This window comes from Balaenoptera borealis, assembly GCF_965194805.1.
Source record: "Balaenoptera borealis genome assembly, chromosome: 4".
NCBI classification, from domain to species: Eukaryota; Metazoa; Chordata; class Mammalia; order Artiodactyla; family Balaenopteridae; genus Balaenoptera; species Balaenoptera borealis.
The window spans coordinates 124522917-124549428 of record NC_138861.1 but is presented as its reverse complement, the minus strand read 5'-3'; the positions used below and the strand labels follow the sequence as shown (position 1 = coordinate 124549428).

General features: G+C 36.1%; 1 long non-coding RNA gene across 2 annotated transcripts in view; it reads right to left on the bottom strand.

The window, feature by feature from the left end:
- The window catches only part of LOC309627614, a 91638-nt gene that overhangs the window by 17479 nt on the left and 47647 nt on the right, over positions 1-26512 (bottom strand). The window contains exon 3 of one of the 2 annotated variants that reach the window (XR_014243856.1): positions 3759-8381. The exons of the other annotated variant lie outside the window; for it this stretch is intronic. This is a non-coding gene — a long non-coding RNA (uncharacterized lncRNA). Of the gene's footprint in view, positions 1-3758; positions 8382-26512 lie in introns of those variants that run through there. 2 annotated transcript variants of the gene reach the window in all.

Below are 26512 nucleotides of genomic sequence, written 5' to 3'. Positions count from 1 at the left end.
CAAATCTTTTCACATTGTTCTTTTAATCTCTATACGGATAGCCATTATTTGGTTACTATTTTGCGTAACATAGAAACTGCTATAATTGGCAATACTGTTGATTCTCAATTGTTTCAGACTTTCTTTCAACTACAAAAGATTATTCGTCAGCATGACTTTCCTGTAGCCATATTACATATTCGAGCCCATTCAGGTCTCCCTGGCCCATTGTCTTTGGGAAATCAATTGGCTGACGAAAATACAAAGATTATAGCCTTAAGTTTATCTCAACCTCAGGATCTTGCTACTCAATCACATAATTTACATCATCAATCTGCTGCTATGCTTCAAAAACAATTCTCTATTTCTAGAGAAACAGCCCGATACATTGTTAAGTCCTGCTCTAAATGTTTACCCCACCTTCCTGTTCCACAATTTGGAGTCAATCCTCGGGGTTTACTCCCTCATCATCTTTGGCAAATGGATGTTACTCATATTCCCTTTTTTGGTAAATTACAATTTGTTCATGTAACTGTTGATACTCTAATTTTATATGTGCTACACCTTTGGCTGGGGAATCTACTAAATATGTAATTACTCATTTATTTCATTGTTTTGCATCTATGGGAATTCCTAAAGCTTTAAAAACAGATAATGCTCCAGGATATACGAGTAAAGCTTTTGCCAATTTTTGTGCAACTTTCCATATTTCACATAAAACAGGCATTCCCTACAATCCTCAGGGTCAAGGTATTGTAGAACGTGCCAACCAACAATTAAAAATTACATTACAAAAAATAAAAAAGGGGGAATATGATAGATCTCCTCAGATTATGCTTAATCATGCTTTATTTATTTTAAATTTTTTAACTTTAGATGCATTTAGTCACACGCCTTATGAACGATTGTTTACAGGTTTTTCTGGAACCCCTCCTGAAAAAGCGCTTGTTAAATGGAAAGATCCCATGACTAACCTTTGGCATGGACCAGACCCTGTTTTAGTATGGGGCCGAGGCCATGTTTGTGTTTTCCCTAGGGAGGCAGACTCTCCGCGGTGGCTCCCGGAGCGCTTGGTTCCACATTATCATGCCATCACCAATAAACACCCTGACTCGAAGAATGCGTCGCCTGAGGCTCTCGCAATCGACCACAGCACATCCCAACCGGTTCCCCCGGCGGACGAGAAGAATGCGGCGACGGAGTAGGAGACAACTTGTCAGGGAGGCGAGGGGAGATGGAAATCAAATTACTTGGTATCAATTGCAATGTTTAGTATTTCAAGCACGAAGGATTATGGAGGAGAGTGCTCATCCTCGCTCTCCTCTTACCTTTTTTTTAGCCATGATAGCTGTATTGGCAGCCCCACCTATAGAGGCTAAATCTTATTGGGCTTATGTACCCGATCCTCCTTTATTACAACCTGTTACATGGTCTGAAGCTGACCTTCCAATTTTCTATAATGATTCTACTTTTGGAAGAGTGCTAGGAAATTTGCCTATTACTAATACTTCTGTTAATTACTCTAATTGGTTTAATACTCCCCCTGTTTGTTTAAGTCCTATGAGTACCAATTCTGGTTGTGTTAAGGCTGTTGCTTTAGAACATGCTATTTCTTACCAAACCACTGTAAATTCTCAATTTTTTACTCATTTACGTAAAAATTATAAAGCTGTGGGATCTAATATTTGTCTTCCTTGCAAACAGACTGTTTCTAGACGAGAAGATTTATCCACCTTTGTATTTTGGTATAAGGATAACGTTCCCATTCACATGAATGCTAGAGTAACTAAGTTTGCTTCTAATACTTCGTTGGATCATTCTCTATGCATATATCGCTTGAGGATTGAAGATACTGGACATTATTTGTGTATTGAAACTACCATAGGTAATCAAGGGACGTTATTAGCTGGACATCAAATTACGGTCGTAAAGGCTGTCACAGGACTACAATTTCCTGCTTTTATGGCTTCTGAATTCCCGCAGTTTGATTTTCCTGTTTGTAATGATACATGGACTAAAGCCTCTGTCTGGTGTACTTTAGATTATGATAATGGCACCATACTAGTTTCTTCTGTCCCCGTTAATAATAACAGCCTTGTTTTTTACAAGCAATGGGAAGTCTGGAAACTTTTCTTATCCTTTTCTTATAGACCGGTGATTACTTGCGTCGCTCCTCCTTATGCTTTATTGATTGGAGATTTAATTGTAGAAAACACTATGAATCCTATAGGTTATAATATTACTTGTGTTAATTGTATCTTTAGTAGTTGTGTTTTGCCCGTTAAAGGATCTACATCTGTTATGATTATGAAGCAACCTTCTTATATAATGTTACCTGTTAATTTGTCTGAACCATGGTATCATAACACTGGCATGCAAGCCTGGCTGGAATTGACTGAAGCATTAAAACGACCAAAGAGATTTATAGGTGTTCTAATATGTGCAATCCTAGCCTTAGCAGCTTTAACTGCTACTGCGGCCACTGCTGGGATTGCTCTTTCACAAACTATTCACCAGGCTCATTATGTTAATCAGTTATCTAAAAATACTAGTGTAGCATTAGCCCTACAAAGTCATATTGATACCCAACTAAAAACGGAAGTAGATGAATTAAAAAATGTTCTAATAGGAATAGGGGATCAAGTTATGGCTTTAAAATTAAAAATGCGTTTGATTTGTCATGCCAAATATACCTGGATTTGTGTAACTCAACATTTATATAATGATTCACAATGGGATTGGGAAAAAGTAAAAATGCATATATTAAGTGTATGGACTGATGGACACATTAGCCTTGATATTCAAAAGTTAAATGCCGAAATACAAGCTATTCAAGAGGCCCACCTGGACGAAGATGGACCCCAGAATTTGATTCAAGGATTATTAGATCAACTACAAGGGCTAAATCCGATACAATGGATTCATGGAGGGCTCTCAGGCCTGATATCAATTGGTGTACTACTTTTATTGGTGATCGGTTTATTACCTTGTGTTGTTAGATTTGTAATGGGGCGCTTCGCTGTCTTGCGTCAGGATGTTCATGGCTTAAAACTACATTATCAAGCTTTAAAAAATAATAAAAAAGGGGGAAATGTGGTGGCCCCCAAGCTGTAAGCTTATTCAGCTTTCTGCTTTCCGGAGAACTGCTTGTCTCTTTCTTGGTATGCACTCCTGACGCTGCGGTATTGAGCATAAAAAAGGAAAATGGCTTGCGGCCAGTTTCGTTCCAGGTGCCTGCTCTGGATCTAAGAGCCCCTGGTTGTTCCCCAGAAGAAGGACGTGCTGCCCTGAGGAGGAAGTCTGTATCTCCAAAGAATGGCCCATAAGGCATGCTGACGCATAGATAGTGGCGCATAGATAGTGGCGACAGAATTATGTGGAAATACAAGGTTTACTGATTTATTGTCTAATATTCGTTCCGTACTAAACCTATATATACATTCATGCTCTTTGAATAAACTAGCCTTGCAACCATCAGTTGTCTTGGCCCTTCTGACCCCATACTGGTGCTTTTCAGTTCCTTACCCCTCACCGCCAGGAACATCTAGCTTTCTGCAGCCGGTCTGCGGCACCTAGGGGCAAGATGGGAATAAAGACACAGACCTACTAGAGAATGGACTTGAGGATATGGGGAGGGGGAAGGATAAGCTGTGACAAAGTGAGAGAGTGACATGGACATATATACACTACCAAACGTAAAACAGATAGCTAGTGGGAAGCAGCCACATAGCACAGGGAAATCAGCTCGGTGCTTTGTGACCACCTAGAGGGGTGGGATAGGGAGGGTGGGAGGGAGGAAGATGCAAGAGGGAAGAGATATGGGAACATATGTATATGTATAACTGATTCACTTTGTTATAAAGCAGAAACTAACACACCATTGTAAAGCAATTATACTCCAATAAAGATGTTAAAAAAAAAAAGAATGTGTATTTGACTGTGTCTTTCATCAGAATGTACACTCCATGAACATATCAATCATATCTCTGTTGCTTACCATCATGATATCTTTAGACTTTAATGAAGTTCCTAGAGCATGATAGTTGCTTAGAAAATATTTTTGCATGAGTGAATAAGTGAAAGCATTCTAAAGATGATTTTACTTGAACATAAGCATGGTGACATTAATCATTATTTTTAAATTGTAGGTTGTGCAGTTTTCTGAAACTAGTTCCATCAAGCACACATAGTGTCATGTATTCAGTTTATCCAAATGCTCACAATCTCCACATTGCATCATTCCAGGATACGTCACACATCAAAGTCTAAATAAGATACCCTTGGATTTATGCATTACCAGCCCAAGTGGCCACACATGGCAGTCCTGACCTGTGCTGACCTATAGTACCACCTAAGACCATAATAGCAGAATGAGAGCACAAGGTTTAAGAGCACAAGAAATCCATGGGGAGTCTTAATCTTACTAAAAACCCTTAGTCATATGCATTACTAACTTTTTAAAAAATGATAAAATTTAAGAAGAGTAATTTTCATTAGATGTGATTATTATTATTATTTTTTTTGGTAATGGTTTTAGAAACAAACCTTTATAAGATGTGACTCTGTCCTAGTTAAGATCTATCAAAATTATGAATATTAGGGGACTTCCCTGGCAGCCCAGTGGTTAAGACTTCACCTTCCAATGCATGGGTTGAGGGTTCGATCCCTGGTCAGAGAGCTAAGATCCCACATGCCTTGCGGTCAAAAAACTAAAACATAAAACAGAAGCAATATTGTAACAAATTCAATAAAAGCTTTAAAAATGGTCCACATCAAAAAAAATCTAAAAAATAAATTATTAATTTAAAAAATGTTTTCCCTCTATTCGTTTGAATTACACCAACCACTGTAGAGAACACGCAATCCTGTGCATTCAGCTTTTATTCACATCTCCAACTATAGATGTACCTTCTACTGAAATCATTTTAACACATTTTGTTTACATAAGTCTTTGACGAGGCATTCTGACACATGAAATGCATTATCATTTTACACATCCATATTGTCATTCCTAAAATCTTGGGATAATGCACATACTGATGCAAACTCCTCAACACCCAACTCTGTGATTTATGTAGAGGGGGTATTGACTACTTAAGAGTTGAAAGGACCTGGCCCCAAGCATGATTGGATCCAGGGATTTTATCCTTATTGTCCAGAAACTTTTACTTTTCCTTCTGTCCAACTATCATTTCTTCTTTGTTTTTATTCTTAATTTTCTCAATATGGCGGCCAAAAAGGCTTTGATAAACCCTCATTTCCACCCTCCCTTTTAAATGGGTACATAGGATTCATACCTACATTTCAACCACTATTAACCTTTGACATTTTAATGTAAAATTTCATGTGCTTATCATCATATTGCATTAAAGAATCCCTTTAAAGTATTCAGTATTGAGGTAGAACAGAGTATTAAAATAGATTTGTTATAGAACCTAAACTCTCAGAAATATCCTGTATACACAGTGTCTTCCACGTTACAGTGGAATGATTCTTTTTTTTTTTTTTGAAGCAGTACAGTAAATAAAACCTGTTTCACCACATCCTAAGTATGTTGTAGTGGGGAATAATTCACTCACTTTCCTTCCTGATTAATATGCACTTTTGTTTTTGTGCTTAGAAAAATTTATGTGGTTTGTTTCAAATGGAATGTTTCTCTGTGTTGCTTCTTTCAGGAAACACAGATTCCTGAGGTAATTAGGAAGGAAAGTAATAATATTAGCAACCGTGGAAAGAAGCCCTTTCTGCTTATGTATGGTCAAATGAAATGTCTACAGTAAATAGCTTAGGTTATTATTTCTGCAACTTAACTGTGTATAAAACAGAGGCTTATTTTCCAAGAGTTGGTATCTGTGTTTTTCAGCTGCTGCTTCTTTTGGAGAATTGTCTTAGGGATGAAATGTAGAAAGTATGCACCCAAATGGCAAATGCTGCATTTACATCGACACTAAAGCACAGAAAACATATCCAGCATTTGCCATCCTGGTAAATGCCCAGATAGCAGACGTGAACCCAGACAGTAATGCACATCTTCCAGCTAATACCTGCTTAGGTATGCACCAGGCATACCCTGATATGCCACACAGTCTAGAGCTGTCTTGGTTCTTCCCAGTGAATGGGTCAGAACAGAGATGGCATGATAGCGGAATGAGTGACATCTCAAAATGAGGAAGGCAATAAGGGCAGCCAAACCAGGGTTAAAGGACGCCTAAGTCTAAGTAGAAAGTATGAGAAAAAGCTGCTCTGGTGTCGTTTCTTGCCAAATACTGTCAGCAGCTCTTAGAGATCAGAAACGTGCCTGAAAGGGTGGGTATTTGTGCAGGGTTTTTGTTTTGATAAGTGGTGCACTTATCAAATCTCTATTTCAAGTTATGCTGCACCATCCCAGGAGGGCAGCATTGTTCCCTCCTCTTGCATTCTCTTCTGCTAACACCTAGCATCCTGGCCTTCATCAGCACAGATGACTCTGTGTGGCCATATGGGGCCCTGAGTACAGACAACCGTCTCGTCTCCTAGCTTTGGAATGGCTGTCAGCATTCATGCCGTTTCCATGGCTCTGTGATCCTTGAGAGGCTGCATTCTCCTGGGCCTGAGGAGAAAATTTATATTTTCACTTAATATTTTGAACCATCTTTTATAAATCAGAATACTAAAAGCATGATACTCTTCATGAGTGCATACATTGTGTCATGAATTACAAATACTTAAATGTTGTTATATAACAGGTTGCATGCTGTATTCAATTTCATTTTCTGCCCAAGAAAATTGCCACAATTTAGCAGCTAAAAAACCCACACACACATTCATGACCTTACAAGTCTGTAGGCCAGAAGTCTGAAGGGGTCTCATCAAGGTGTGGCAAGGTCGCATTCCTAGCTGGAATCTCTAGAGAGAATCCATTTTCTTGCTCATTCAGGTTGTTGGCAGAATTTTCATTATAGGATTGACATCCCCAGTTCGTTAGTGGCTGTCTAGAGCCACTTGAATTTCTTGACTCATGGCCTCCTTCTTCCATCTTCAAAGCCAGCAACTGTGGCCCAAGTTCCTCTGATGCTTCAAATTTGTCATGCTTCTTCTTTCCTGGTCACATTTCTTACGGATTCCTCTGTCTTCCTCTTTCACTTACGAGTTTATGTGATCACACTGGAACCAACCAGGCAATCCAAGATAGTGCCTTCTTTGTAAGGTCAGTTAATTAGTAACCTTAGTTCTCTCTGCAAAATCCCTTTTGCTATGTAAGGTAATATACTCACAGGCTCTGAGGATTAGGGTATAGACATCATTGGAGGGTCATTATTTGGCCTACCACACACACTTTAAAAAAATCTCTTTTAAAGTATTTACTCACATAAAGACTGATTTTTATGAATTTTTATATAAAATAACCCTAATCAGTGATGGGTACCTAATATTAAACTCTTTCCTTTGACTTCTTTTTCTACAAAATACTGGTTATTATTTTTCTCTGTTGGAAGTATCTAGGACGGAGCTAAATTTCTGTAACCCTTGTTTCAGTCCCTGAAATTCTTCAGGGGATAAACAAAAAAAGAACTGTTTGACATTTGTAGCTTATTACTTTACTGCATTTATTTAATGCATTCATAAACCCTTACAACAATCTTGAAAAGTTCTTCTAGAAGTCATCCAGCTAATGCTATCCCTTTTGCTTCACCTCATCTACTTCTTGGCAGACATTACCTAAATTTAGCTATTCTAAGCAGATAGGAATCTCCATGCTCATTTAATGACAATAAGGCTCTAAAGCTCCAGTCTATCATTTTTTTGCTCATGCATAACATACTTTACTGTCAGGAAATCTTTCTTTGAATTTAACCCAAAGAGTTCCTGACATAATTTAAAGCTTTTTAACTTCCTCTTTTAGAAATTAGTGGATTCACACCTTAAAGTGCTGATGAAATTGTATAGTTCTTCTGATCTCTTCTCCCCCAAAAGTCTATTGAAATCCCAGAAGTTTCAGTAAAATCAAAATAATATCCATAGGAAATCACTATTATTAAAAATCATGTAATAATACCAAAATATATTTGTCAATAATACAATGACAATTTTTTTTTTTTTTTTGGCTGCTTTGGGTCTTCGTTGCTGCATGTGGGCTTTCTCTAGCCGCAGAGAGCGGGGGCTACTCTTTGTTGCAGTGCACGGGCTTCTCATTGCGGTGGCTTGTCTTGTTGCTGAGCATGGGCTCTAGGTGCGCAGGCTTCAGTAGCTGCGGCATGCAGGCTCAGTAGTTGTGGCTCGGGGGCTCTAGAGCGCAGGCTCTGTAGCTGTGGCGCATGGGCTTAGTTGCTTTGAGGCATGTGGGATCTTCCCGGATCAGGGCTCGAACCCATGTCCCCTGCATTAGCAGGCAGATTCTTAACCACTGTGCCACCAGGGAAGCCCTACAATGACAAATTATAAAGGAACAGAATCTTTACGAGTAGAACTTGTTAGCCAAAATGTCGATATGAAAGTGCAATTAAAAAACATAAAGCTATTTTTGTGCCTCTACTAACAAAGAACAAATTTTGTGTAAGAAAATGTGAATTCTTTTGACTCTACCACTAATTTAAGAAATGTACTTCAATTAAAAAACAGGTGTTGGCTAGCTCCTATGAATTCTTTCTGTGTCCAGGGAGTGTTAATGACAAGGAAATTCTACAGTTTGGGATAAGAAATACTTAGCTGTGGAAAAAGAAGGATACTGGGAAGACAGGTCAAATTCCTTCTAGTCTAGAGAATTCTACACTTATGAATTCCCACAGCATTTTATCTGAACTTTGTCAATGGAGATTTTCACTAACTACCTTGTGCAATAATTATTATGAGCATGTATATCTTCTTTGGAATAAACATTGGAATCACAGAGCCATTGATTTGAATCCTGATTTTAACCCCCCAGTTCATGTCAAGCACATGTTATACAGAAGGTTAAAACAGAGTTCCTGCTCTCAGTGTAGCTTGGTACTCAAGTGAAGATAAAGGCTGTGTTGGAAGTATTCATAGGTGTCACATAAGCTCAGAGGCAGCTAACCCTGTCTGCTATTAAAGATTTATGAAGGAGGTAACTGCAGTGGGTTTCAGCAAGCTGAAGAAGGACAAGGGTGCAGGGTAGGTGTTCTTGTAATGGGAAACAACATAAGCAAAGGTAGGGAGATAGGAAACATCCTTTTAGAGCAGCATTGAGGAAACTCACAATTGAAGCAAAAGTAAAAGGAGATAAAGGTGGAGACGTAGGCAGGAACCAGATGCTGGAGTCCCCAGTGTACTAGACTAGCTCAGGAATCCTGAATTTTTCCTAAAGTCTGTGTGGGCTTGGGTAATGTTCTGTGGCCTCTGTTTCTGCACCTGTAAAATGGGGATAGTGCCTGTGTCAGATGCTTTTTAAGAAAATAAAACATGCAAAGAGCTTAACAGATGCTTGTCAGAGAGTAGGGATTTGAAAATGTTAGTTATCTCCATTTCTTTTATTCATGTCGTTTCTAAAGAGTCCTAGTACATGGGCCTATTCTTGGAGATAGTCTAGTCTGGGAGAAGTTTCAGTGGTACTGACCCTAAGTCCATGCCTCCTTCACAGACGCTCTCACTGGTTCTTCATTCTTCTGAGCATTCAGTTCTCTGGGCTGCTTTTGCCATGGACACTGTACTCCCAGGACTTGGGAGAAGCAATTTTCCTTCAAGTGTCTTTAGATCTTTATGTTAGGCCGAGCTACTCTTTAGAAGAGAATGTGGATAACTTACTCCTCAACAGGTTGTATTATTCTGAAAGAATAATACAAGTGATGTAATAATGCAAGTGATTTAATACAAGTGAATAATACAAGTGATGTAATAATGCAAGTGATTTAAGTTATCTCGAGATTAAATCACTGAAAAAGAATGAGACCAGTATATGAACAGAAATTATTAAATTCCTAGTCACATGTTTGAGATGCGTAGTTTAAAAAATTAGTAAAGGGAAGACAGTGAAGTCCAAGAAAGTGTATGAAGAAGTTGGAACATAAATTGTAGCTTAAAGGACAGGTAAGCAATGATTGTTAATCACTCTTTTATATATTCTAGAGGTAAATGTGGAGTTAGGGGAAGGAAAGTTAGAACCTTTTTGTGAATAAAGGCCCAGGAGCAAAAAGTACAGAGAATATATTTGTGTAACCTGCTGCATGTTTTCCATCTTTAACACAGAACTCAACAACCTTGGTAGGTTACTCCATTCCACCGTTCTCCACAGCCATGAATTCAAAGGCTTGAAAATTATACAGCTTTTTCCCTGCCACAAATCTGCCAACAGTGTCATCAATTACTTTCACCAAGGACAATGACACAATAACTGTTTTATGGTTCAGCTGAGATTGATAATATGCCTCACAGATCTGGAGATAAAGACTTTAGAACAATGATATATAGATGTAGATTCATGTGTATTTTTCCAGTATCCCACAGTAATACATTACGCAGTTAGTCTTTTGCTGTGAGCTGTGGGAAGATATACTGGACCATATATCAGACTGAGCAGAGCAGCAAGACTTTTACTAAACATGAAATCATGATCCAATTTCTGCAATAAAAGGTAATTCAGTGAGTCTTTAGCAGCATTCCTTATTTGGAAAGCTAGGTGAATGAGAGGAGACTATATATAATAGAATTAACCAGTGAGCCATTACTCATAAGCACAGGGTTATGGAGAATAATAATAAGAATACCTTTTTAAGTATCTTAGTTAGATTGAAATGACAACCCAAGAAATTAAGAGTCTAGACTGCAGCAATAGGTATGAACTTGAAGATACAATTAATTAGAAGGCCTGTAAAACCAAACATCTGTAGCTCTATTGCCAGAAGAGAAAATTAGGGGAAACATACACTATTTTAGAGCAATTTATCTATCATCCTCCATCTATTGATCAATCTGTCACATCTTTTATTTTAATTTATTGCTTTCTGATGTTGCTTTATTTTTCAAAGATGCCAGCCTTTACAAATCCTAGGGTAAAATTATTAATTGTGATGTTAAAATTACCTTATTGGTTCTATTTATTTTATATTCACTCTAGATCTTAGTAAAAAAATAATTATACAGATTGTCTGTACTTCAAACCAATATGACTATACTTCTCCATGTTTCATTGAAGAACAATATACATACAGAAAAGTGTATATTTCATAAAGTACTCATAGCCATACAATGAACCTGGACAGAAATAATGAAATAGTCCAAAATATTCTTCAATGATTATTAACTATTCAAAAGATCAAAACATCTAATCTTCTATATCATTTATGAGAGTAAATGCTACATACGGCTCACAAAGCTATTGAAATTAAATTGAACCTTCAGAATAGTTTATCTTATAATTTCCTCCATTAAATTTATTATTCTTGGAAGTCACTGCAATAAAACCAGTGAAATCTCTCCTTGTTGAATTAGAAAAATATCACAGAATTAGATCCTCAGTTGGTTTAGTTATATATTTCTGTATAACAATATTACCATGAACTTTGCAGCTAAAAACAATATACATATATTATTTCACAGTATCTGTGGGTCAAGAATCCAGGCATGGTTTAGCTTGGTCCCCTGCAAGGCCACAGTGTCAGACAGGACTGGGTTCTCATCTGGGATCACCCGGGAAAGGATCTACTTTCAAGCTCATAAAGTTACTGGCAGCCTCTATTTGCTTGCAGGCTACCAGACTGAGGGCCTCAATTTTTTGCTGGGTGTCAGCCTAAGGCTGTCCTTAACTTCCTGCTGTGTGGTCCTGTTCATATGGCATCCTACAACATGGCAACTTTTTTTTTCAAAGCCAGCAAAGGAGAAAGTCTCTTAGCAAGATAAGTATTTCAATCTCATGGAAGATAATCTTGCATCTCCTGTCACCTTTGATACATTTTGTTGGTTAGTAGCAAGTTGTAGTGTTTTTAATGCAGAGAAATTAAAAACTTAAACAAAGGGGTCCATAATCAAACCCCGCAAATATGCCTGTTAACATAGTTGGGATAGACTAAATCATACTGTGGTAACTAACAGTTTCCAAAACATCAGTGGCTTAAAACAAAAATATTTATTTTTCAATTACACCAAATGTTCATCACAGGTCTGTTAGGAATCTCACTAGAGTTAAGCTCTGTTCAGCAGCCCAATTTTCAGAACTATAGGTTTGAAAAATAATCTTTCAGAAAGGCAAATTATTTGTGAATAATTTTATTGAAAAATAAATCTCATATAAGTATTAAACCTCGCTTTACATTTTTTCAAATGAATCAATTTACAAATAATTTTGAGGAAATTGCTTACTGCATAAAATTACTCAGATACATCATAAACAGTAGCATTTTGTTAACCAAAATTAAAAGTCATGAAAATCTGAAGAACATGAAGAAAGATAGACATTGAATTAACTATTAAAAAGAAAAAGAAAGATAGACATGGTAGAGGAATGAGGAATTCTCAAGATGATTTACATCCCTTCCCGCCTGTATGCAATAAAGTGAGCTGCATAGCAATGCCAGATTTCTTTCAACATGAAAAGTATGATTATATAACTTCAAAAAATAATGCAATTATAATGGGTTTCTAGAAATAAATATTGCTTTCCTTATAGAAAAAAGGTGATGAGTGTTTCTGTCCAACATGAAATTATGCTGTCAAAAAGCCATTTGTTTGAAAAACTACATCTTCACTTTGTTAAGTAACTGTTTTTCTTTGGGCGTATTACCAATAAAATTTCTAGCATTGGATAAAATTATGTAATAAATATTATGAAACTTGATAGAATGCCTGCCTTATATAAATCTGTTCTGGCAATGACCGAAAATAGAACTTAAAATAGTTTATCTAGTCAGATTATTTACATTAAAAGTTTAAACTATGACTGATGCTACATATTTTAAACAAGGAATGCCAAAATAATCAAAGCTATGGAGATGTAACTTAAAGGAATTACCTATATAAAATTTAATGTTTTAAAAATATTTTGGGTTCTGGATTTGTCTTTTAAAGACCTATTTTTAAATAGTGTGTAGTCTATGACTGATTACCATAGTTAGTGTTCCTACTTTATTAATTATCATGGCACCATTTTTGTCTTGGCCAAATTAATTGACGTTTACAACCTAATCCTCACCGCAACACCATGTGATGACTGAGGCTTAATGACTAGGCAAATTTATTCAAAATGTGTAGGCTAGAGATCTTAAAAAATGAGTAAAACTATATAGTACAAGCAGAAGACTGATGGGAGGGACTGAACTATGAGGAGAAATTAGAGGTCATTTGAAGGAGGATAATCTGACAAAGAGAATGATAAGTGTCTATAATAGTGGCATAATTAAATGGGAACCTTGTAAAGACAGATGAAGTTTCCATGAGAGTGTAGAGTGGTTTTCAAAGTGTGGTCCCCAGAGCAAAGGCATCAGCATCACCTGGGAATATGTTCGAAATGCAAATTCTCAGGTCCCACCTCAGACCTACTAAAACAGAAACTCTGGGGTGGGACCCAGCCATCTGTGTTTCTGCTGATTTTGATGCGCTCTCAAGTTGGAGACCCACTGGTATGGTGTCATGAAAACTAAGAGAGGAAAAAAGAAAGAAGGAATGGTCCACATATTGAATGCTACTGACAGCTTAAATAAAATGAGGATATGAGAGTATCCATTACAGCTGAGTGTGGAAGTCTCTGGAGATTACTATGCAAAAGACACTGACACACATGTACTCTAAGATGTATTAAGGAAAGTGTAGAAGAAATAGAGTCAGTAGGATGCCCAAGTTCCCTTTTCTATTCCTCATACCATGGGCAGCTGGACAAAACATGGAAAGTGCTGCATGAGAAGGACTCTCTCCCTGTGGTGGGACATACATTTATTGGACAGTTGAGAAAAGTCAGGGAACTTTGGTCAACCATGTAATAATGGAAGCTCCCTAAGGAAGTAAAAAGCATTGGTAGCTCAGAAAGATGTGAGGCCAGTTTTTTTTTTTTTTCTATTTTAAATATGGGAGATACTAGCCCATATTGGTGTTCTGAAGAGAATAATTCAGTGGAGATGTAGTATTGATAATTCAGAACTGAGAGGGGACACTCAAGTTAGCCAAGATATTTGAAGAGATGAGCAGAGATGGAATCGAGAGAACTGTAATAAATTTTGAACTAGGAAAGAAGAAAAAGAAAGTCTGACTGTTGTAAGTTTTGAAGGCATTTATTGTTAACTTGATCATCTCTTGGTCTGGACCATCTTTCTCTAAGACCATGGCTCGGCTGTGTAAGTCACCAAGTTTTCCGTCCATGGAGAGATAGAGAAGAAGCATTGGGTCTCAGGGTGTAATCAGGATAAGATGATGCAACACAAGCTGTCACACCTCTGGGAACTGTGGCTAGGGCTTGGTGTGTTTACAGTGGTGCCCTCCCTGTTCTGTGCTTACTGCAATGACCATCTATGCACTGAATAGGGTCGGTGGCCCATCCACCCATCCATGTGCCTTGAGGCTGCTAGATCAAAGTAAGGACTTTTTTGACTTTTACACTAGCAATCCCCAATAAGAGAAAATGGTTTTAATCCTCTTAGAAAATGATCGCTTTCATGTAGGGCAGGGCTCATTTCTTCAGGTCAAGATGCAGGAACAAACACATTCTTTCTTTCCCTCTTAAGATTTTCTTCCTTCTCTTTCCTGCTACTTATACACAGAAGGTGAATGGAAGAGAAATGACAGACTGCAATAGTAAGAAAATGTGAAATTTCTTATTGAAGACTTTCATTTTTGAGGCTATTTTGGAGTTACACTATGTACTTGGAGTTTATGTGGTGAAAGAGTTGGAAATACCCAACAAGGATATAGAGTATAAAAGTATAAAGTAATACACTATAATCCCAGCTCTATTATCCCTTTAATGGAAACAGGCCAAAAAATATTGGTGATGTATACTTGATCTTCAGAGGAAAAAAATCCATTTAGTTTTCCCATTAAAGCTCTCCATAACACAATATTAAGGCAAATGAATTTTTAAGTGCTGTTTTGTAGTGCTTCATTTATGCTGTGGCCTGTTTTTAAAGTGATTTATTGAATGTGATAAGTGAAAATAAGCCATAACATCATTTGCCTGACAGAACCACCTTACCAAAAATTATAACTCATGTGTAACCACTTGGAACATAACACACTGTATTCTGAGTGAAATACAACTGTACAGGACGTTACCCTCTCATTGTATAATATTTATAGAAAACCAACGGCACCTGGAGCATGAGATAAAGTCTGAGTCCTCTATTATTCTATATTTCAGCACTCTGAAGGCACTATGAAACATAAACTGAAATGCACAGTTCTTTGATATTGATGTCAGGCTCTATGTAAAAGTTTGATGACCTGAGGAATTAACAATGAAAACTAATGGCCTATTATAGTTCAAAATAGACTTTTTGCTGAAATAAAGAGTTAAATTTTCCCACATTGTCTGCCACAGATAGTTAAGAAGAGCATTTCTCTCATTTGGCTTTGCTAATCATAGAGTCATGCTGCCTGACCTACCATAAATTCATGCTGACTATTTTCAGTTGGGCTCTCAAAGCTACTTGACAATCTTATTATTCATCTCTAGATGATAAATTAGTCCATCCCTTACAACTCAAATTCCGAATCTTTTCTCACCATCTCAAATTCTCTTGCCTGAATTTCCTACACACTCCAGGTCCTTAGGTAGCCTTGCCTTCTTGTTTATTGAAGACATTAATATTGACTATTAAGCATAAGTGGTCACTTCACTTATTATATTTTATCTCTTTATTAGGTAATCTTTGGTTGTCTCTCAAAGGAAAAAGTGATCTACTTTTCCAATCAATTCCTATGGCATTTTGTTCCACAGATATGGTACTTATTATATGCTTGATGTGTTGCAATTATTGCATACATGATCATATCTTCTTTTATATTACAGACTTCTTATGTATAAAGGCCATGTGTAATACTAATGAATATCTCTCGCAGTGCCAAGCCTTTTACACAAACAATTCTCAATTAATATTTGCTAAATGAATATATTTAGGAAGAAATGACAAAACCCTGGCTTCTATTACCTTGGTCTTTGTTTCAAAATAAAAACAATGTAAAGATATTCTACAGACTGTGTAATTTCTTTTTAAATTTAGAAGCCAATAAAAGGAGAGAACAAAAGCTACCTTGTGTAATAAAGGATCTCAGAGAAGGAATTTTAATACAAATGGATAGACTAATGATTCTGATATCTATTGATTGGCATTTATTTTAATTACCTTGGTGTAGGTATAGCCAAATTCCCTAAGCCTGTGTGCCATAGTATGCATTTGGAACACAGGTGTCACTCATGATGGCAAGGGGTGTTCTGTAAAGAGAGTTTTATGATCAAGAGGTTATGTTATAGAGTATGATCTCCTCTAGAAGATTCACATTGTGTCATAAGCTATTAAAGTATCTAGAGTCCCACAGTAAAAAATATCTCATTTAACCCAGCATTTCTAGAAATCAAAGAACTCTGTTTTGTATTACATTAACATCTAACAGAACATTAGTGTTTAACGAACCATAGTTTGGGAAATTCCTTCTTAAAGGAACTTGGAATGATATGGCTTTATTTGGCCATGGAGTCTACTAAAACAAATCCTCTGGGATCTATATTATGTCATGAATTATTAATGTATTCAAATACTTTATTAATCCAGTCCATAACCATGAGTAACAAGGAAATGGGAGGGTACCAAATAAGATTGTAGTTTTTTAGCCAAAAAAAAAAAAAAAAAAAAAATGGTAGGAATGGCCATTGGATAGGCAGCTAACAAACTTTACATGTTGTCAATAGAATTAGTTTTATCTACTCTTGGCCAATATGTATAAGAATAAGATTTTTTTACTTGACCTATTACATTTGCTGGAATGTACTAAGGATGTTGAATATAAATGGTGATGGTAAGCATCCTCAGTTCTTTTTGTTTTTAATGGCTTTAGCATTTGTAGATGTACTTCTTTTATATGGTAATTAGATATTGGTTTTGATCCAGAGAATTTTTCTGTTAAAGAGTATGTTTATCCCATCTTAAAATAACAAATAGTCTACCTTAATTTTATTATCTTACTTCATATATTCTATGTTAAATGCTTTATTCATTTTCTTTATTTTCTCACTTGGTTTTTATTTTCTTTGAGGGCTATATGTGTGTGTGTGTCCTCCATCTGATAATTCTTTTTTTTTTTTTTTTTTTTTTTCAGTTGTGGCATGTGGGATCTAGTTCCCCGACCAAGGATCGAACTCAGACCCCCTGCATTGGGAGCACGGGGTCTTAGCCACTGGACCACCATGGAAGTCCTATAATTCTTCTTTTCTTTGTGATAAAGACCACATAACATAAAACATATCACCTTAACCATTTTAAAACGTAAAGCAAACTATATGCACACTGTTTTACAACAGATCACTAGAACTTTTTCATCCTGTAAAACAGAAACTCTATATCCGTTGAACAACAGTCACTTTTTCCCTTCCCCCAAGCCCCTGGCAACCACCATTTTACTTTCTGTTTCTAAGAGTTTGAGTAATCTAGACACCTCATATAAGTGGAGGTATAAATATTCATCTAGTATTTGTCTTTTGGTGACTGGCTAATTTCACTTAGCGTAATATCCTCAAAGTTTATTCATGTTGTCATATGTGGCAGAATTTCCTATCTTCTTAAGACTGAATAATATTCTATTGTATATAATATCTTTTCTTTATCCATTCATCCGTCCATGGATATTTAAGCTGTTTCCACATCTTGGCTATTGTGAATAATGCTGCAATGAATATGGGGGTGCTAATATCTTTTCAAGATCTTGATTTCAATTTTTTAAATAATTACCCAGAACTGGGATTTGCTGGATCATATGGTAGTTTTACTTGTAATTTTTTGAGGAACCGTCATACTGTTTTCCATAATGGCTGTGCCATTTTACATTCCAACAAACATTGCACAATGGTTCTGATTTCTCCATGTCCTCACCAACACTTGTTGTTTTCTGTTTTTTAATAATAGTCATCCTAATTGGTATGAGGTAAAATCTAATTACAATTTTGACTTAAAATACATAATGATCAGTGATGTTGACCATATTTACATATGCCTTTTGGACATTTATATTTCTTCTTTGGAGAAATGTTTGTTCAAGTCTTTTGCCCATTTTAAAATAAAATTTTTTTGTTTTTGTTTTTGAGTTGCAGTTCTTTATGTATTTCATATACAACCCTTTATCAGATATATGGTTTACAAATATTTTCTCCTATTCCAGGGATTGCATTTTTGCCCTGTTGGTTGTTTCCTTTTCTGCACAGAAGTTTTTAAGTTTGATGTAGTCCCATTTGTCTATTTTTGCTTTTGTTGTCTATGCTTTTGATGTCATGTCCAAGAAATCATTGCCAAATTTAATGTCATGAAGTGTTTCCTCTGTTTTCTTCTAGGAGTTCAGGTCTTACGTTTAAGTCTTTAATCAATTGTAAGTGAATCTTTGTATATGGTATAAGGTAATGGCCCAACTTTATTTATTTATATGTGGATATCCAGTTTTTCCATCGCTATTAGTTGAAGAGACTACCTTTTCTCCATTGTGTAGCATCAGCAATCTTGCCAAAGATCACTTAACCATAAACATGAGCATTTATTTCTGGGTTCTCCATGTTGTTCCACTGGTCTATGTGTTTGTCTTATGCAGGTAGTATACTGTTTTTCTTAGTTTACCTTAAGGGCTTGCCAATTTTGTTGATTTTTTTCAGAGAAACAACTCAGTTTTTTCAATTTTTCTATTTTCTTATTACTTATTTCTACTCTGATCTTTCCTTCTACTAACTTTGGGTTTAGTTTGCTCTTCATTTTCTAGTTGCCTGAGGTGTAGGGGTTCAGTTGTTTATTTAAGATCTTTCTTCTTTTTTAATGTATTTACCACTATAAATTTCCTCTTAGTACTTCTTTTGCTATATCCCATGTTTTGATTTGCTGTGTTTTCATTTTCATGTCTTCAATATTCATAAATTTCCCTTGTGATTTCTTCTTTTAGTGATTGATTGTTCAAAAGTGTGTTGCTTAATTTTCATATATTTGTGAATTTTCCAGTTTTATTTTGTTTTAGATTTCTAGTTTTATTCCACTGTGGTCAGAAAAGACAACATGGGGGGCTTCCCTGGTGGCGCAGTGGTTGAGAATCTGCCTGCCAATGCAGGGGACACGGGTTCGAGCCCTGGTCTGGGAAGATCCCACATGCTGCAGAGCAACTAGGCCCGTGAGCCACAATTACTGAGCCTGCGCGTCTGGAGCCTGTGCTCCACAACAAGAGAGGCCGCGATAATGAGAAGCCCGTGCACCGCGATGAAGAGTGGCCCCCACTTGCCGCAACTAGAGAAAGCCCTGGCACAGAAACGAAGACCCAACACAGCCATAAATAAATAAATAAATAAATAAATAAATAAATAAATAAATAAAAATTTAAAAAAAAAAAAAAAAGAAAAGACAACATGGTATGATTTCAATCTTCTTAAATGTATTAAGTTTTGTGACCTAACGTATGATCTATCCTAAAAAATGTTCCATATATGCTTGAGAAGAATGTTAGTTCTGCTGTTTTTGTGTAGAGTGTTCTGCATATGTCTGTTAGGAATAATTGGTCTATGGTGTTGTTCCAGTCCTCAAGTTGTTTCCTTGTTGATCATCTGTCTGGTTGATCTATCCCTAATTGAAAGTGGAATATTGAAATCGCCTACTTATATTTGTGTTCTAATGATTCTATTAAAATACTTTTAATTTTTAATTAATTTATGTTCCTAATCGATAGACCATTTCTAACCTATTCCAGAGTAAATAAGATATAAGTAATAAATGAGTAAATTAGTGGAAAAAAACAGACAAAATTGTAAGTATGAGGTACATGTATGTCATTGCCGAGTATTTTTCTTTCTTCCCTTTCCATATTAATTAATGTTCCATTTGACTTTTAAAATTTGAGAGCAACCTAGTATTACTGTATTTATTCCCCCAAAAGAAGAAAATATTCTACTTTTCTCAAGGAGACTCATAGGGGAAACTAGCTGCATTCCCACAATGTTTAAACAAAAATGAGGTAACTCTAAGCAGGGCAGAACATCATCCCTCACTCCCCATAAGTGAGGTTGGATAAAGAGAGAGAGTGTACCTTCCTAGTGTCAACACCATGGAAATATGACATTATGAAGAATAAAGTAACCCACAAAAAGTTGTCTAGAATTTATGATCACAATTATTCTTCCTACTGTTTGGAGGTAGTGAATGTGGTATCCATAATTTTAAAAAGTAATTTTTACGTTTTGTATTATGTTTTTATTTTAATTTATTAATGATGGGAATTGTTGTTCCATGAATATTTACCTAAATGACAGATGAAATGTATATATGTATACTTTATCAATATAATTAGTATAATTAATTTTATCAAATAAATCAAAACCTGAATTTCATATAAAATGATATTTAATACCATTTTATTTATCTCCTAAAATCATTTTGTTTTTATGGGTGTTAATAGGTTTCTGCTACTGTATTTACTTAATTCTTCACTTGATCTATTAGTCATATGCATATTTTTAAATTTTCTTTGTGGAAGTTTCTTCTTGCTCACAATATAAAGCCTGTCGCTATGACTTCTTCCTTATCTCTCCTTATTTGTTTGAATCAGTCTGCTACATCTTACTCATTTTCTCCTGTCATTTATGAGTATTATTAAAAGGCACATTTTTTTCTTTTTTCTTCCAGCTTTACTGAGATATAATTGACATATAACACTGTGTAAATTTAAGGTGTACAACGTGATGATTTGGTACACAAATATGTTGTGAAATTATTAACGTAACAATAAGGTTAGTTAACACCTCCATCATTGCACATAATTACCTTTATGTGCATGTGTGTGGTAGAACATTTAAGATCTATTCTCTCAGCAACTTTCAAGTATGCAATCTAGTGTTGTTAACTATAGTCACCATGCTGTACATTGGATCCTCAGAACTCATTCATCTTATAACTTGTTCATCTTACAACTTTGACCAACAACGCACTTTCCCCACTCCCAGGCCCTGGCAACTGCCAGTCTACTCTCTGTTTATACGTTTTTTAGAGTCTACATATAAGAAATACCATACAGTATTTGTCTTTGTCTGACTTATTTCACTTAGCATAATGCTCTTTAGTTTCATCCATGTTGTCGCAAATGGCAGAATTTCCTTCTTTATGATGAATATTCCACTGTATACTTATTCCACATTTTTAAAATGCACATAGAAGTATTTTATGTGAAATATTGGGTTTTTTTACAGACAATATCCCAGACAAATGCACACCCTTTTTATTGTTGGGAGTAGACCACACAATATCTCACTTACTATGAAAATTAAATGATGAAGAAAGAAAAACAGGAGGAAGAGGATGAGGATGAGAAGAACAAGTAAAACAAGAACATGGAAAAGAAGAAGGTACTAGCAATTAAGGTCTTTTGCAGTTAATATGCTTTCATGTGAACAAAACCAAAAAAAAAAGTGATTAGGTATCACTCTTTTTTCCCATTTAAAAAAATGAAAATGAACTGTCTTATACAAATATATGTAACACTAAACATGCAAAAGTAAATCTATTGTTAATATATTTTACATCTAGTATAGCTAATGGTCAATATGTATGTTAGAAATGGTATAAAACATGGATTAAATATTTATTCAAATACTACACAGTCACGGTTTTATATTTATTTTTCTAAAAATATATCTCATGTTAAAGAACTTGCATGAATATATGGCTCTAATTAAGCTTATTTATTTTCCAATATGTTGTAACATGATTAAATAATCAGTTAGGAATACCAAGTCTTCATTCCTAACTAGCATCACTTTGAAAGAAAATTCTGGGAGATGATTAGAAAGGGAACCAATGAAAGAAGGAAGGTGAAGGAAAGGAAATAAATAGGCGTTTACTAGCAAGAAATCAGGATTCCTGTCCTGTTATTTTAAATAGTAATAGAGAACAATAGAACTCTTAGTAGACTACAAGTTACTTGACAGGACACAGAGATAGCATGTAACAAGAACTGAATGTCAACCTAGGCAAGTTTATTCATTTAAAGAAAAGAGAATTAGAAGTAGTACCAAGGGTTTGATCTAAAAATTGTTTAACCCTTCAAACAAATTGAGGTATAACTCATCTTACTTCTATTTCATGAACTTTCTTTTTCCTTTGAACTCACAACACTTACACAACTCTTTTTGTAAAATCCTACACTGTTTTGTGACATCTCATAAATTATATTATTATTTAATATTTGGTGTGAATTCAAAATACTATCTCATCTATTTTATAAGCATCTCTACAGTAGGGCTCTTCTCGGTATCTGAAAACACGCTTAGTGTAACGCTGTACATCTCCTGCTGTAATTATCTCTGTGCCCCATCCCACTCAGACATTTATTAATGGACACAAAAGATTGTTTAGGCCCTTATATTTGTTGTTCCATCCCTGATTGCTAGTTAAGCAAGAGCTGGCCTTTAACCAGCCTTCCCTTCCCTCCCTTCCCTTTCCTATTCTCTTTCTTTTCAGACATTAAGATTTTTCTCCCCAAATAAACCATATTCATGTGACAGGTTTATAAAAAAAATTTGTCATCTTTATCTTGCTTCTATATTGAGCTCAAATTTCCAATATTGTGATATTTAATTACAATGATAAATAAGTAGACATGAAAAATATTGTCTCATTTTTCTTCTACAGCTTCAAAGATTCTCACTGTGTACCTTTTCTCTGGGAGCTGATTACATTTAAGATCTAGAAAGCATTTTTTCATATTTTTTCCTTTAATAAGTTGTTTCAGAGATACAAATCTCTCTCCCTGGTTTACATTTTGATTTATAGGGACTACAGATGTTGAAATTTTTAGATCATTATTTTCCTTTCTATTATATGTTCTTACCCCCAAACTCACATAAACACAGCACTTCTGCAAATATATATACTGAACAGATACAGGTTACTGATTAGTAAGAAGCTTTGTGAAACAGGAAGGAAAAAGGACATAAGAAATGTGGCTGCAATAAAAAAAAATAAAATTCCACTAAAAGATACTTTAGTTTAGCCTTATGTAGAGCCTACTTAAGCATTATTAGAATATTCCCATCCAGAAGCCTGTGGTGGAAATTTTAATCTTTGAATGTATATAAAGTAATAATATATGTGCATGCTTATTTCCATGTGTATATATTATACGATGTGTCCATAAGCCTACATAAACAAATGTATAGTGTGAAGGGGAGCAAGATTGAATCATATAAAGCTAGCAAAATTTACAGATCACTGAAAGTTAGGTGATAAATCAGTGAGAAATAAAATTTTGAATTAAATTAGTAGTTTTCAAAAAATTTATATATTTACAAATACACCTTTAACCAGAAGTGAAAAACTGGTGACCTGCAGGAAAAATCCATCACACAAATTTATCTCAGTTGTTCAGATGAACATGTTGGTCATCACAGTTTCTTAAATTAAAAACATATATATTTGTTAACATTTAAATATATGTGAAGTCCCATAAAATCTAGATTATTGGGTCTCTTTAAAAAATCAAATTTCCAGTACAAATGACCCTGAGTTCCCAAAAGACAATGATCAGCTGGAGCGATGTTGCAACTTATCCTCATGGTTTTAGGGCATTTCCATCTTCCTATTGTTTCCGCTGGCCTGAGGACAAGTGTCAGTGGCCTAACGTTTTTATAGCCGAGAATTAAAAAAAAAAAAAAAAAAAAAAAAGAAATGTTTTTGGTATCCATATTCTGTCAAAAATAGGAAAATAAAAGGTCAGCAGAGAGGGCTATGTATTTCAAAATAAAGTGGGAGTCAGGGAGGGGAAGGGCATATGGTGCAGGCATAGACTGTTTCTACATGTTCAATACCAAGCAATAAAGGAAGGTTTTGTAAGAGTAGTCTTGCCTGCTCTACTTATTTATTCATGCCATTCAAAATTGTAAACTTTGCTTTAAAAAACTTATCTGTTCCTGTTTCCTTATCAAGTAAGGAAGAATAAAGAGAATATTCTAACGCTGCCAAATTCAAATTCCCCTTGTTTGTTATTCATCTTACCCAATGCTTCTTCTATTTCACCACTTACGTTAAAAATGTTACCATGTGTTTTAACTCTGTGGCAGTGGTTTTCAATCCTGGCTGCACACTAGAATCACCCGGGCCACTTAAAAATACCACTGCCATACCTCGACTCCTAGAGGTTCCTATTTTATATGTATAAAATGTGGCTTTTGCGTCAGTGTTTTTAAAAAAATCTCCCTATGTGGCACTAGTGGGCATCCACAACTAAAATCACTGCTCTAAGGACTTTGCTGCCTTTTCAACATGGAGTATATGCACCCTCTGCCCTCTCTCATTTTGCAAATTTCATGAGTGTATCCACTTAACCTGCTTAGGTCTAATATATTTCTTTATAAAATGCTATACAAAGTGTCACAGGGTGAGTTCTTCTGGAAGCCAACTTAAGACAAGGATCCAGTGAAAAAATATAATACATGCTTCCAGGAGTAATCAGAAAGATGGTGAGGAAAGTGGAATAAAGGAAGTGAGACAAACCACACACAGGTGAGTTTTCAGAAAAATTCCTAGACGGCCTGAAATCATGAGGAGCTCTGGGGTGTAAATTACACCTCAAAGTTGATCACACACGCAGGCAAAGAAGCTGGGCTTTTGTACTCCTGCACCAGTCATCGATCATGAGGGATAGGGGAGTAGAGAATGTTCTAAGAACTCTCAGGGGCTTCCCTGGTGGCGCAGTGGTTGAGAATCTGCCTGCCAATGCAGGGGACACGGGTTCGGGCCCTGGTCTGGGAAGATCCCACGTGCCACGGAGCAACTAAGCCCGTGCGCCACAACTACTACTGAGCCTGCGTGTCTGGAGCCTCTGCTCCGCAACAAGAGAGGCCGCGATAGTGAGAGGCCTGCGCACCGCGATGAAGAGTGGCTCCCGCTCGCCGCAACTAGAGAAAGCCCTCACACAGAAATGAAGACCCAACACAGCAAAAATAAATAAATAAATTAATTAATTTAAAAAAAATCACATGGAAGCTAGCAAACAACAACAACAACAAAAATTTAAGAACTCTCAGTACTTCTAGCAACCTCTACAGGTGAGAAGCTCCATTGCAATCCTCCAAAGGTCACAGGGAAGAGACATTAGCAGGAAAGCAGCCAGAAGCTGGGGATGAGTCCAGGGAGCTAGAATACGGGATCCTAGGGGCACCTCTGTGAGACACCACACACCTGGAGAGGGCGAGTGCGGGATGATGGTGAAGGACGTGTTGATGTTCAACTAGAAGATTTCCAAGACTTTTTTAGGTTAAAGAAAATAAATAAATAAAGCTACAAATTGCTGTTTGAAACAAGCCATTTGGATCTTTATTTTCTAACTAATAAACATTTAAAGATTCTACTTTCTCTCTGCCTCAATAATCTTTTGATTCCTATTTTAGTAACTGCTTGACAGTTTGACAAGGATACTAATTAACACCTATAACAGTTCTTTCAAGGAGGGTCAAGGAAACACTTTAGAGTGTGAATAAATAAAAGATTCTTCACTATGGTACTTGTTCAGTCTTAATGCTATGTATTTGTACTCAAAGTTGGAGTCATGTAACAAGACCAAAGATTAACATAAATGAGCATATATGTAGAAGATATAATATATTTTTATATTTTTCAAATATTTATTTAAATAATTATATGAATATGTAAAAATAATGAATGCATTAAGCAAAAGACATCTATTTACAATTTAGACTCTGTCATCTATTTTAATTAGAAATCCCATAAAGGGCTATGTAAGACTATGTTCAGATGATTTAGGCTTACTGCAATTACATTTCTTACTTGTAGAGAATTAAGAGAACAGAGAGCAAGAACAGATTTTCAGGCAGTTTAAATCCTTTTGCTAAGGAAAACTATAATAAATGAAACATATTTTCACCCCAAATGAAAAATGGTAACTAAGTAATTTACCCTAAAAAGTACAGTTGTAATCTTAAGGATATTATTTTCGAGTATATTAAATTTGACTCGCTGAGACAGTAATGTCTTGGAAAAGCACGAATGTTATAGAAATTCACGGTACAACCTCAATATTCAGCCACAGAAAATAAATCTAGGAATTCTGACCCAGTTTTCTGACCACAGTTTCTGCAACTTTATTTACCCTCTTTAAAAATATGTCAGGGTCTTCCCTAGTGGCTCAGTGGTTGAGAATCTGCCTGCCAATGCAGGGCACACGGGTTCGAGCCCTGGTCTGGGAAGATCCCACATGCCGCGGAGCGGCTGGGCCCGTGAGCCACAACTACTGAGCCTGCGCGACTGGAGCCTGTGCTCCGCAACAAGAGAGGCCGCGATAGTGAGAGACCCGCGCACCGCGATGAAGACAGTGGCCCCCGCTTGCCACAACTAGAGAAAGCCCTCGCACAGAAACGAAGACCCAACACAGCCAA